This window comes from Mirounga angustirostris, unplaced genomic scaffold (assembly GCF_029215605.1).
Source record: "Mirounga angustirostris isolate CCGP_5_RB_7025 unplaced genomic scaffold, mMirAng1.0.hap1 SCAF_7, whole genome shotgun sequence".
In the NCBI taxonomy this organism is placed as follows: domain Eukaryota; kingdom Metazoa; phylum Chordata; class Mammalia; order Carnivora; family Phocidae; genus Mirounga; species Mirounga angustirostris.
This window is the reverse complement of record NW_026991715.1, coordinates 17748882-17758313: the sequence shown is the minus strand read 5'-3', so window position 1 is coordinate 17758313 and position 9432 is coordinate 17748882. Positions and strand designations below refer to the sequence as shown.

Genomic DNA, 9432 nt, shown 5'->3' with positions numbered 1-9432 from the left:
TAGTAAATTAAATATATTCGAAATAGAATATATTTGAAATATATATATATATATATTTGAAATAGAAAAACTGCTTTTTCTCTCTCCTTTAGGGTGTTTTTGACTGATTTGTAGAAGGTTGTGGGAAAATTACTAATCACATCAATATTTAAATTCATAGGTAGAGATAAAGTCGGTGATTAGTAAAGATAAACTGAAAAGTCCCTCTTAATTTTGTAATGGAGCCAATGGATGGTGCGATTTTTATCGGGGATGATGTTAATGGATAATGAAAAGCAAATTTGAGCCTCTTTGCTTTTTTTACTTAAGTTCTACTGGCATCTGCAAAATCGTTGTGCATTTCGCTGACGTTCAGTAAGCATCAGTTGAATTGGAACCAGACAGCAGAAGAAGGGTTTCGACATGATCACTGGTGTATCTGAGTGATCATGGTAGCCTACTGGTATTGGCCAACCTCCGTTCATCTCCTGCTCCCCAAAGCAGATCAGCTTTGGAAACAGCTTAATATGTGTAAGCTAAAGTAGTTTTGCTTTGCTGGCCAAACTTACATTGATCCTATACATTGCCTCCATTTCCAGCCATCCTTGTCATGGTTAATGGCTTCTCAGAGCCCTGGGGAATGTGGACACAAAAACTTTTTCAACCTTGAAAATTATTAGCTGGACATTTGGAAGGCAAATTGTGAGCTAGATATTGGGATTTATGGATTTTTCTCCCTCCCATTATATATCAGGTTGGCTGGAGAGCAAGAAAAAGCACTTCTCAAATTCATGCCCAGGCACTCAGAGTGTGTGGCAGGGAGAAGAAAGAGGCAGCCTCTCTGCAACAAAACTTGAAGTAAACATAACATTTGTTATTTTTATCTCCACAACACAGATGAATGAAGTGAGGCTTAAGGACTTTGAAGCATTTTATTTTTAAAGATCACATGGACAGATACTATTCTTTGTACAAGTTTCCTCACGTTATTATTATACAACACTAGGTTGTAGATCTTTAGAAACTGCCAGAGGAAATGGCAGTAAACCTTCTTTTCAAATACGTGTTTCCAGGAAGTATCTTAGAGTGATTAGCATTCAGAAAGAACCATATAATTAATTTATAAAGGTTCTGTAAGATCACCAGCTGCCCTAATTCCTTATTCAATGGATAAGGAAATTGCTATTCCACATAACTAGAGGATTTGCTCGAGGTCACACAACTAATTTGGAAGGCATTCTGATTCCCAGGGTTTTCCTTTTTTATTACACCTGCCACTTTGGGGGCTGGAGTTTTTTTCCTTCTGCCACCATGTGCCAATTCTTAGCAATGAATATCTGAGTCTCTTGACACTAGAAAGAGCTTAAGATTTGTGCCCAAACTAGTCCTGTGTTTGAATTTCAGCTTGTGCATTTACCGTCTGTGGCTCCTTCACTGACCAAGTTTCTTCTGAATCTCTAGTTCAGATTACCAACCTGCAAAACAGATATAGCAACACGAAAGCTGGATGGCTGCTATTGTATGAGCCAATGATTATGTAAGCAACTATATAATAGGCAAATAATACATACTATAGGTTTTCATCCATATGTATTTATATTCTTTATATTTTTGTGTTATACCTCAAGCAAGCTATCTTGCCAGAGAGGCTGCCTCTTTCTTCTCCCTGCCACACACTCTGAGTGCCTGGGCATGAATTTGAGAAGTGCTTTTTCTTGCTCTCCAGCCAACCTGATATATAATGGGAGGGAGAATGTGTGTGTGCACATAAGGCAGAGAAGCTTTTTATTGGTTTTTCCATGAACTGTATCAGAAAGTCATTGTAAATTTTAATGAAGCAAGTATGGGTGTAGAGTGTAAGGTTGAAGAGTCAGATTGACAGAAGAGACATAGCTGGGGAGAAATTCAAAGAACAATTCCTTGTCACACAGTGGGTTATGGTCTAGGTGAGCAGTCCACTCACCATGGGTCCCCAGAAGATGGCCAAGGCAGAAATGCAGTTTCTTGATATTCCAACATGTAATGAAGGAAACAGGAAATATTGAAGTGCAGAGACTACACAAGCTAGCCCACAGTGCTTTTTCTTAGAAAAATGTATACTGATCCTATTGACAACAGTATCCTGCCAGGTGAGGGGACTGAGAGTCCTGACCTAAATACAATCCAGCAAAAATCTTCCCTGGAACTTGGAAAGGGGTGAGGCTCCCCACCCTTCACCAGAGGGGATCAGCTCCTCCTTGCTCACAGATGACAAGAAAGACTCCTGGACAACTCTGCTCCAAAGGTACAGAGGCTCTAGATTTGCTGTGTGTGTGTGTGTGTGTGTGTGTTTTCATGTGTTGGGACAGAAAGGGACCAGTGAAGAGTATGGAACAAAACAATAGTGTTATTTCAAAAATAGAATAGCCTGCATCTGCTATATTTGCTTCCAACATAGTACTTGGCCCTGGTGTTATTAAATTTAGATATATGTGTGTGTATGTGTGCACATAAATATGTATACTATATGTTTATATATGCATAAAATATGTGTATGTACATACCTATGTATGTGTGTATAAATATGTATAAGATATATAAAAGTGCATGTGTATAAATATGTATAAAATATATATAAACTCCATTTTATACTTAAATAAAATGTAATATATATACTCCATTGAAACAAAGGCAGAAGAATTTTTAAGTCCTGGGTTGAGCTAGTGAAAAAAGAATTTTTAAGTCCTGGGTTGAGCTACTGAAGGACTTTATCAGGTTGGTTAAAGTAATTAGACCGTCTGTGCTTGCCAATGGCACTTGTAAAAGTTAGGACCCTATCCCCTCATGGAGATTGAAGACAGGGGTTCTATCTTTTTGGATGACTGCGTTTCAAAGGGATGGCTTCCAGGTTCCAGAGAAAGGGAGTCCTGAGTAAAAATAAGCTGGGAGAAGATTTTGATCTTAAAGGACAGAGAAAAAAAATTTTAATTGTAAGTTTTCTAAAATAAATCCCCTAAAAAATAGAGGCCAGTGCTTTTAGTTATAGAAGGAAACAATCTAAAGTTTAAGCTGAGGGGAACATTAAAGCCATCTTGATCGAGATATATATATATATATATATATATATACACATATATATATATGTGTGTATATATATATATATATATATATAATAAGACTGGTTAACTTCAAAGTGAATTGGTTAACTTCAAACATGAGTCAAATGCAGTGAAAATTCTAATTTCTGTAATAAGCTGTAAACATTTACATTTATTTCTATTATCTTGCTTTCAAGAAAGATTTAGTTTTGCTTATCATCTAAAAAGAAGAAAGGAGGAAGACCAATCAAGCTTGCACTCAAGGGAAGCACAAAGACTTAGTTGATTAATGGCAGTAAAACATTCAACTTCTTTTTTTTTTTTTTAAGATTTTATATATTTATTTGACAGAGAGAGATACAGCAAGAGAGGGAACACAAGCAAGGGGAGTGGGAGAGGGAGAAGCAGGCTTCCCGCCGAGCAGGGAGCCCAATAAGGGGCTCGATCCCAGGACCTGGAATCATGACCTGAGCTGAAGGCAGACGCTTAACGACTGAGTCACCCAGGCGCCCCAAACATTCAACTTCTTTTTTTTTTTTTTTTTAACATTCAACTTCTTAAACAGCATTGAATCCTTCCCCTTTCAAGCGCAGGTATTTAGAAGCCTCATGCAGCATTAATGTTGGACAATACACCATGAATCATGCAAAAACAATGGAATTAACAAACACTTTGTCAGGATTTTTGCAACCAGAACTAGAAATAATGCAGGCAGTCAAAATAATAATAAATAGGTAGTCACAAGAAGAAAAAAAATAATTAAAAGCTAACTAAAATAAAGCCCAGTTTAGCAAGAAAAATAAAGCCTATATTTTAAAACGTTGAAGCAGAAGTTAAAGATTCTGAAACAAATAAGATTGTCTCGTTTTTACCTTTTAGTTTAGGCTGTCATACTCCCAGTGTCTTTTTGCATTTAATATAGTGCTCTCTGTACTTTCTCAATATTTGTGAAAAGAAAGAAAAATCCTAAGAAAGAAGGAGAGAAGAAAGAAGGATTGGGGAAATTCAACAATCTCTACACCAGTGTAGGAGAGAGAAAGAACGCATCTTATGTTAGAGTAGGCATTAGCAGATCTACATGGATGCAGGTAGCAGGAAATGGACGACCGAATCTGGCCAGGATTTCACACAGACTGGTACAGTAACGTAGAACAGAATTTAGATTTATCTCCTCGAGATACAAGGAGACTCATTTTGTGATTGTCTCCTGTGTATCTTGTGAGAGACTTGGTGCATCTCAGAGGGGTGGTTTACAGTTCTAGGAGCCAGCAGCCTCTGGATCTTGGGCTACAAATCAGAAGTTTGGGCCTCTAAAGTTTACAAGAGGACTCCTTAGGGTAAGGGGGTGGGGAACTAATTACCTGCTTCCTCTTTATTACGCAAAGAAAACATTGTCTCTGTTTGCTAAGGAGTTGAAGGCAGATCATTTCTTTAAGAAGGAGGGAGGGAAAAGGGGTGGGACGGTAGATCAGGGGGAGGAGGGAAACTGAATGGAGAGAAGTGTGCTCAGATCAAGAAGTCGTGCAGGAAAATGCACACCCTTTCCTTAGTCTGTGTCAGGGGACTTTTCCAAGAGAAACAGGCTTCTATTTCTTGACTCCTATGAAAAGACAAAGACCAAGTACCCAGATTTAGGAAGATGTTCCCTTACCTTCCGGTCCAAACCTGACAGAAGGGGCTAGAGTTTATGAATAGGTTGCCTGGGATGTTTTTGATGTTCTGTTGAGACCAATTCTTTCTCAGGCAAGCACTGGGGGCCGTAGCGCCACAAAGTTTCTGCCCCTGCTTTTTAGGACGCATGGGTGGCTCAGTCGGTTAAGCGTGTGCCTTCGGCTCAGGTCATGATCTTGGAGTCCCAGGATCGAGTCCCGCATCAGCAGGCTTCCTGCTCAGCCGAGAGTCTTCTCCCTCTGACCCTCCCCCTCTCATGCTCTTTCTCTCTCTCAAATAAATAAATAAAATCTTATTAAAAAAAAAAAAGAAACCAGCTTCCTTCTCCATTGCTCTTGTATTCCGCATCCACTGCTTATTCCCTCTCTCCCCCATCACTGAGTGAGTCTTTCTATAAAGTGGCCTTAATTCTAATCTCACGTGCAGGACAGTAAAGAAGTAAATGGCTGGAATCTGCCAGTGGGACATTCAGAGGGGGCTTGTCTTACTGCGTACCCTTAAATGGGGAGCATGGGCTGTGCTGGTCCTTCAGTGGTTTGTGATCTCCTAACTGAGATGAGGTATAGAAGGAATGAATGCCTTTTCTTCATCTGACAGGGATGAGGGAGGGAACACGCTCAAATTTCCAGCATCATTTCAAATTTGATGGTAACAATTATGGTCATTTATTTTAATTTACTAAGAAAACCTTTTTTTTTTTTTAATCCTCAAACACCTCATTGTCCAGAAAGATAAATTTTCAGAACCTGAAAATGTGGTCATCCATGTGTTTGTGATATTATTTTCTGGGTGGTTGTAGAAATCCAAGGAATTGCTTCTGCAGATACACCAATATGACTTAATGGAAAAAAGATTTGCCTGGTATCAAAACAAGAAATATTTGTCATTTACTGTATTACATTCTTTTCTCCAATGAACCAGTTTTTGTGCTATGTTTCCTCTAGAGGGACTGATGATATTTTTAAAACTGTATCAAATGCAGATTTACTTGACCCACTCAGAGACCTTGTTTCATAATTTCTTTATCACTAATAAACTCATCTTCTATTGAAAATGAAATCTTAGTTATGAAATATAAGTACTCTGCTTTTTTTTTTTTTAAAGATTTTATTTATTTATTTGACAGAGAGAAATAGCGAGAGCAGGAACACAAGCAGGGGGAATGGGAGAGGGAGAAGCAGGCTTCCTGCCAAGCAGGGAGCCAGATGTGGACTCGATCCCAGGACCCTGGGATCATGACCTGAGCCGAAGGCAGACGCTTAATGACTGAGCCACCCAGGTGCCCAGTACTCTGCTTTTAGAAACCCTGTTTCCTTTGCTACTGAGAGCAAGAAATTCTAATCATTTTAATCTGTCATAATCACCTCTTCCTTGAAATTTCTCAGTTTGGTAGGCTGCCAATGTAATTCACCAATGTAGCTGTATTATAGGTATATTTTATTTCATAATCCTCCAAACAATTTAAAAACTAGGCCAATTTTTGAAGTAAAATAAATCCCCAAATTCAAGCACAAATGAAGCTTTTCAATCAGTCCCAGTAATCTTTTCCTTGTCCTTTTAGTCAGGTGATTAAGAAAATATTTCTTTACTGTATACAGTGTCCCTTCAAACAAGCTTCTGACATTTGCACACGACTGTCAAGTTGGGTTCATTCAGTGCCCATTAAATTCAGTGTGCTTGTTTCCCTTACTAATAAGAGAGCTCTGATTACATATTTCCTTTTTTTTTTTTTTTTTTTTTTTTAAGATTTAAGATAGCAGGAAGGGAAAAATGAAGGGGGGGGAATCGGAGCAGGAGACGAACCATGAGAGACTATGGAATCTGAGAAACAAACAGGGTTCTAGAGAGGAGGGGGGCAGGGTGAGCCTGGTGATGGGTATTAAAGAGGGCATGTACTAAATGGAGCACTGGGTGTTATGCGCAAACAATGAATCATGGAACACTACATCAAAAACTAAGATGTGATGTATGGTGATTAACATAACATAATAAAAAAACTAAAAAAAAGATTTTATTTATCTGTTTGTCAGAGAGAGAGAGAGAGAGCAAGAGCAGGGGGAAGGGGCAGAGGGAGAAGCAGACTCCCCACTGAGCAGGGGGCCCGACGTGGGCCTCGATCCCAGGATCTGGGGATCATGACCTGAGCCAAAGGCAGATGCCCAATGGACTGAGCCACCCAGGTGCCCCTGATTTCATATTTCTACCAGAATTTTTAGAAAGCTGTGTTGCCAGAATCTTAGAGAGAAATGATTCAGGCTTAGTGCAATCAGCAGTAAGAAATTTTATCTATTAGCTAAATTGGAAGGAAATCAGAAATTCTAGGACTACTTATGTTTTCTAAAATGGCTTCTGCCTGCTACTGAAATGAAAGAGAAAAGGAGCAGGTCTTTGAAATGCCAATTTTCGGGAATTTGTTTCAGGAAACAGAGAGACCTTGTCTCAGAGATTAGTGTCCCATTTCTCCAGGTGACCAAGGCCGTTCAGCTTTTATGTCAGATCCTATTGTCTGGGCTTCAGGTTTTACTGTTTTACTGGTACTTTGGGTATTGGTTCTTCTAAGAAAATTGATAAGCTAATAAGTGAACAAAGAATGCATATTTACAGGCTGTGAAAATTAGTCAGAATTCGCCAAATTAAGAAAAAGATCAGATATAAAATATATAATCTGGAAGACAGTCTGTCTTGCCATATTTATCCAATTTTGGTGATTTATCAAGTAACCATTTTTCTCTAGGACAAATGACAGAAACAGTAAAAATCAACTGACAAAATAGAAAAAGCAATACATTTCTGAGTTCTAGAAAAACCTTCATGCTTAATATTTTCTTTTCTATTCAGACTCCTATTAATATAATACACATCTCAATTTCTTTACTATTTTACATACACACACATGCACACACATTTGTCCCCACAAAAATACCATGTATTTAAAGCAAAATAATGTCTAAGTCATAATACACAGATACACTTAAGCTAAACTGATAGCAGTTCTTGCCATTCTCTAGCCACACTGAATTTACATAATGTCTGATAAGTAGAAACCCCATATAACTAAGAGAGACTTACCATGAACAGTTAAAGAAAGATGTGGGGGCAGATTAATCATGCTATTGTTTGTGCCTTACCTGACATGAAGGAAAGGGAAGGGAAGGAGAAGGAAAAGGAAGGAAGGAAGGAGGGAAGGAAGGAAGGTAGGAAGGAAGGAAGAAAGGAGGGAAAGAAAGAAAGAAGAAAGAAAGAAAGAAAGAAAGAAAGAAAGAAAGAAAGAAAGAAAGAAAGAAAGAAAGAAAGGAGAAAGAAAGAAAAAAAGAAAGAAAGAAAGAGGAAGAAAGAAAGAAAGAAAGACAAAAAGGAAGAAAGAAAGGGAAAGAAAGAAAGGAAGAAAGAAAGAAAGAAAGGAAGAAAGAAAAAGAATCAGAGGTTTTTATTTATCTGGTAAAGGTAAATGACATAAAGGAAACCCTTGTCACCTGAGAGTAATTGTTACTTGATACAGTCACTTATAGAATCCATTGAAAATAGAAGTAAAAATTTCATTGGGACTAATGAAAAATATTTAATTTCAATTGTATGTTAACAAATAAAACAAACTCACATTGATTGTGGATATACCAAAAATGTGTCCTATTTAAAATATTTTACAATTAAAAATAGAAATACTGTATGATAAAATAATTCCACCACTGGGTATTTGCCCAAAGAAAACAAAACACTAATTCAAAAAGATATATATTCCCTAATTGTTTTTTTTGTGTGTGTGTGGCTCATAAATGTTTAATTACTTGATTTGAACAGAGGAATGAAAAAAAAAAACAAAAAAACCCCAGCAAGACAGGCCTGGCTTTAAGATTTTTTGTATTCAGTTCGTTCTATTTTCACATCATCTCCAATTAGCTGATCCACATAAGTGACAACTGTAAAAACCTGGGTATCCATCAACATGAATGAAGGGACAGTGTTTGTTTCCAAGGCATTATATGCTCCAGTGGCAGAACCCGGGTTAATGTAAAATTTATTTTCATGCTCAAATGCTTCAAATTTGTGTGTGTGTCCTGAGATAAGGACTGTCCACATCAAACTGCCTCTGCAACAGAGTGTGGCTGGCCCTACCTCCCCGTGGAATAACTCGATGCCCATGGATCAGACCAGTTTTGAACTGCCCAACAGTCACCACTTTCTGTTCAGGATAATTCAGCTTCTCATGTAAGTCTCCTCACAATATGAAGTCTTGAGATGGTCATAACTCTCTTTGGGGCAAAGGTTTCCAGTACAGAGAATGTGCTGAATCTTTCCTGGCACCAGAAGTTTTTTTTTTTGCTTTTTGTTTTTTGTTTTTTTTTAATTTAGCTGGGAAACTGTTACACTGGTGTGGGATGTGCAGGTCTCTTAATACCAACACCAACATCCTGTCACTGGGCTCAACTCAGTCACCACAACCACCGCCACCATCTTCCTCTGTGTCCTCATTTTTACAATGGACTTTGAGTGTAATTTTGCTGACAAATTTGTAAGACAACACATTACTAATGTGGTTTACTTTTGACTTTTGCCACGGGACCTTAGAGAGTACAACTTTTGCCAAAAAAAAAAAAAAAAAAAGATCCATGTGACTAGGTGGCTTAGTTGGTTAAGCCTCTAACTCGGCTCAGGTCATAATTTCATGGGTTGTAGGATCAAGTCCCCAGTTGGGCTCCAGGCTTAG

At 38.1% G+C, this 9432-nt stretch overlaps 1 pseudogene; it reads right to left on the bottom strand.

Annotated features, from left to right (window-relative positions):
* Positions 1-8573: 8573 nt before the first annotated feature.
* Positions 8574-9135, bottom strand: LOC123852345 (vacuolar protein sorting-associated protein 29-like; annotated as a pseudogene).
* Between the last annotated feature and the right edge of the window lie 297 nt (positions 9136-9432).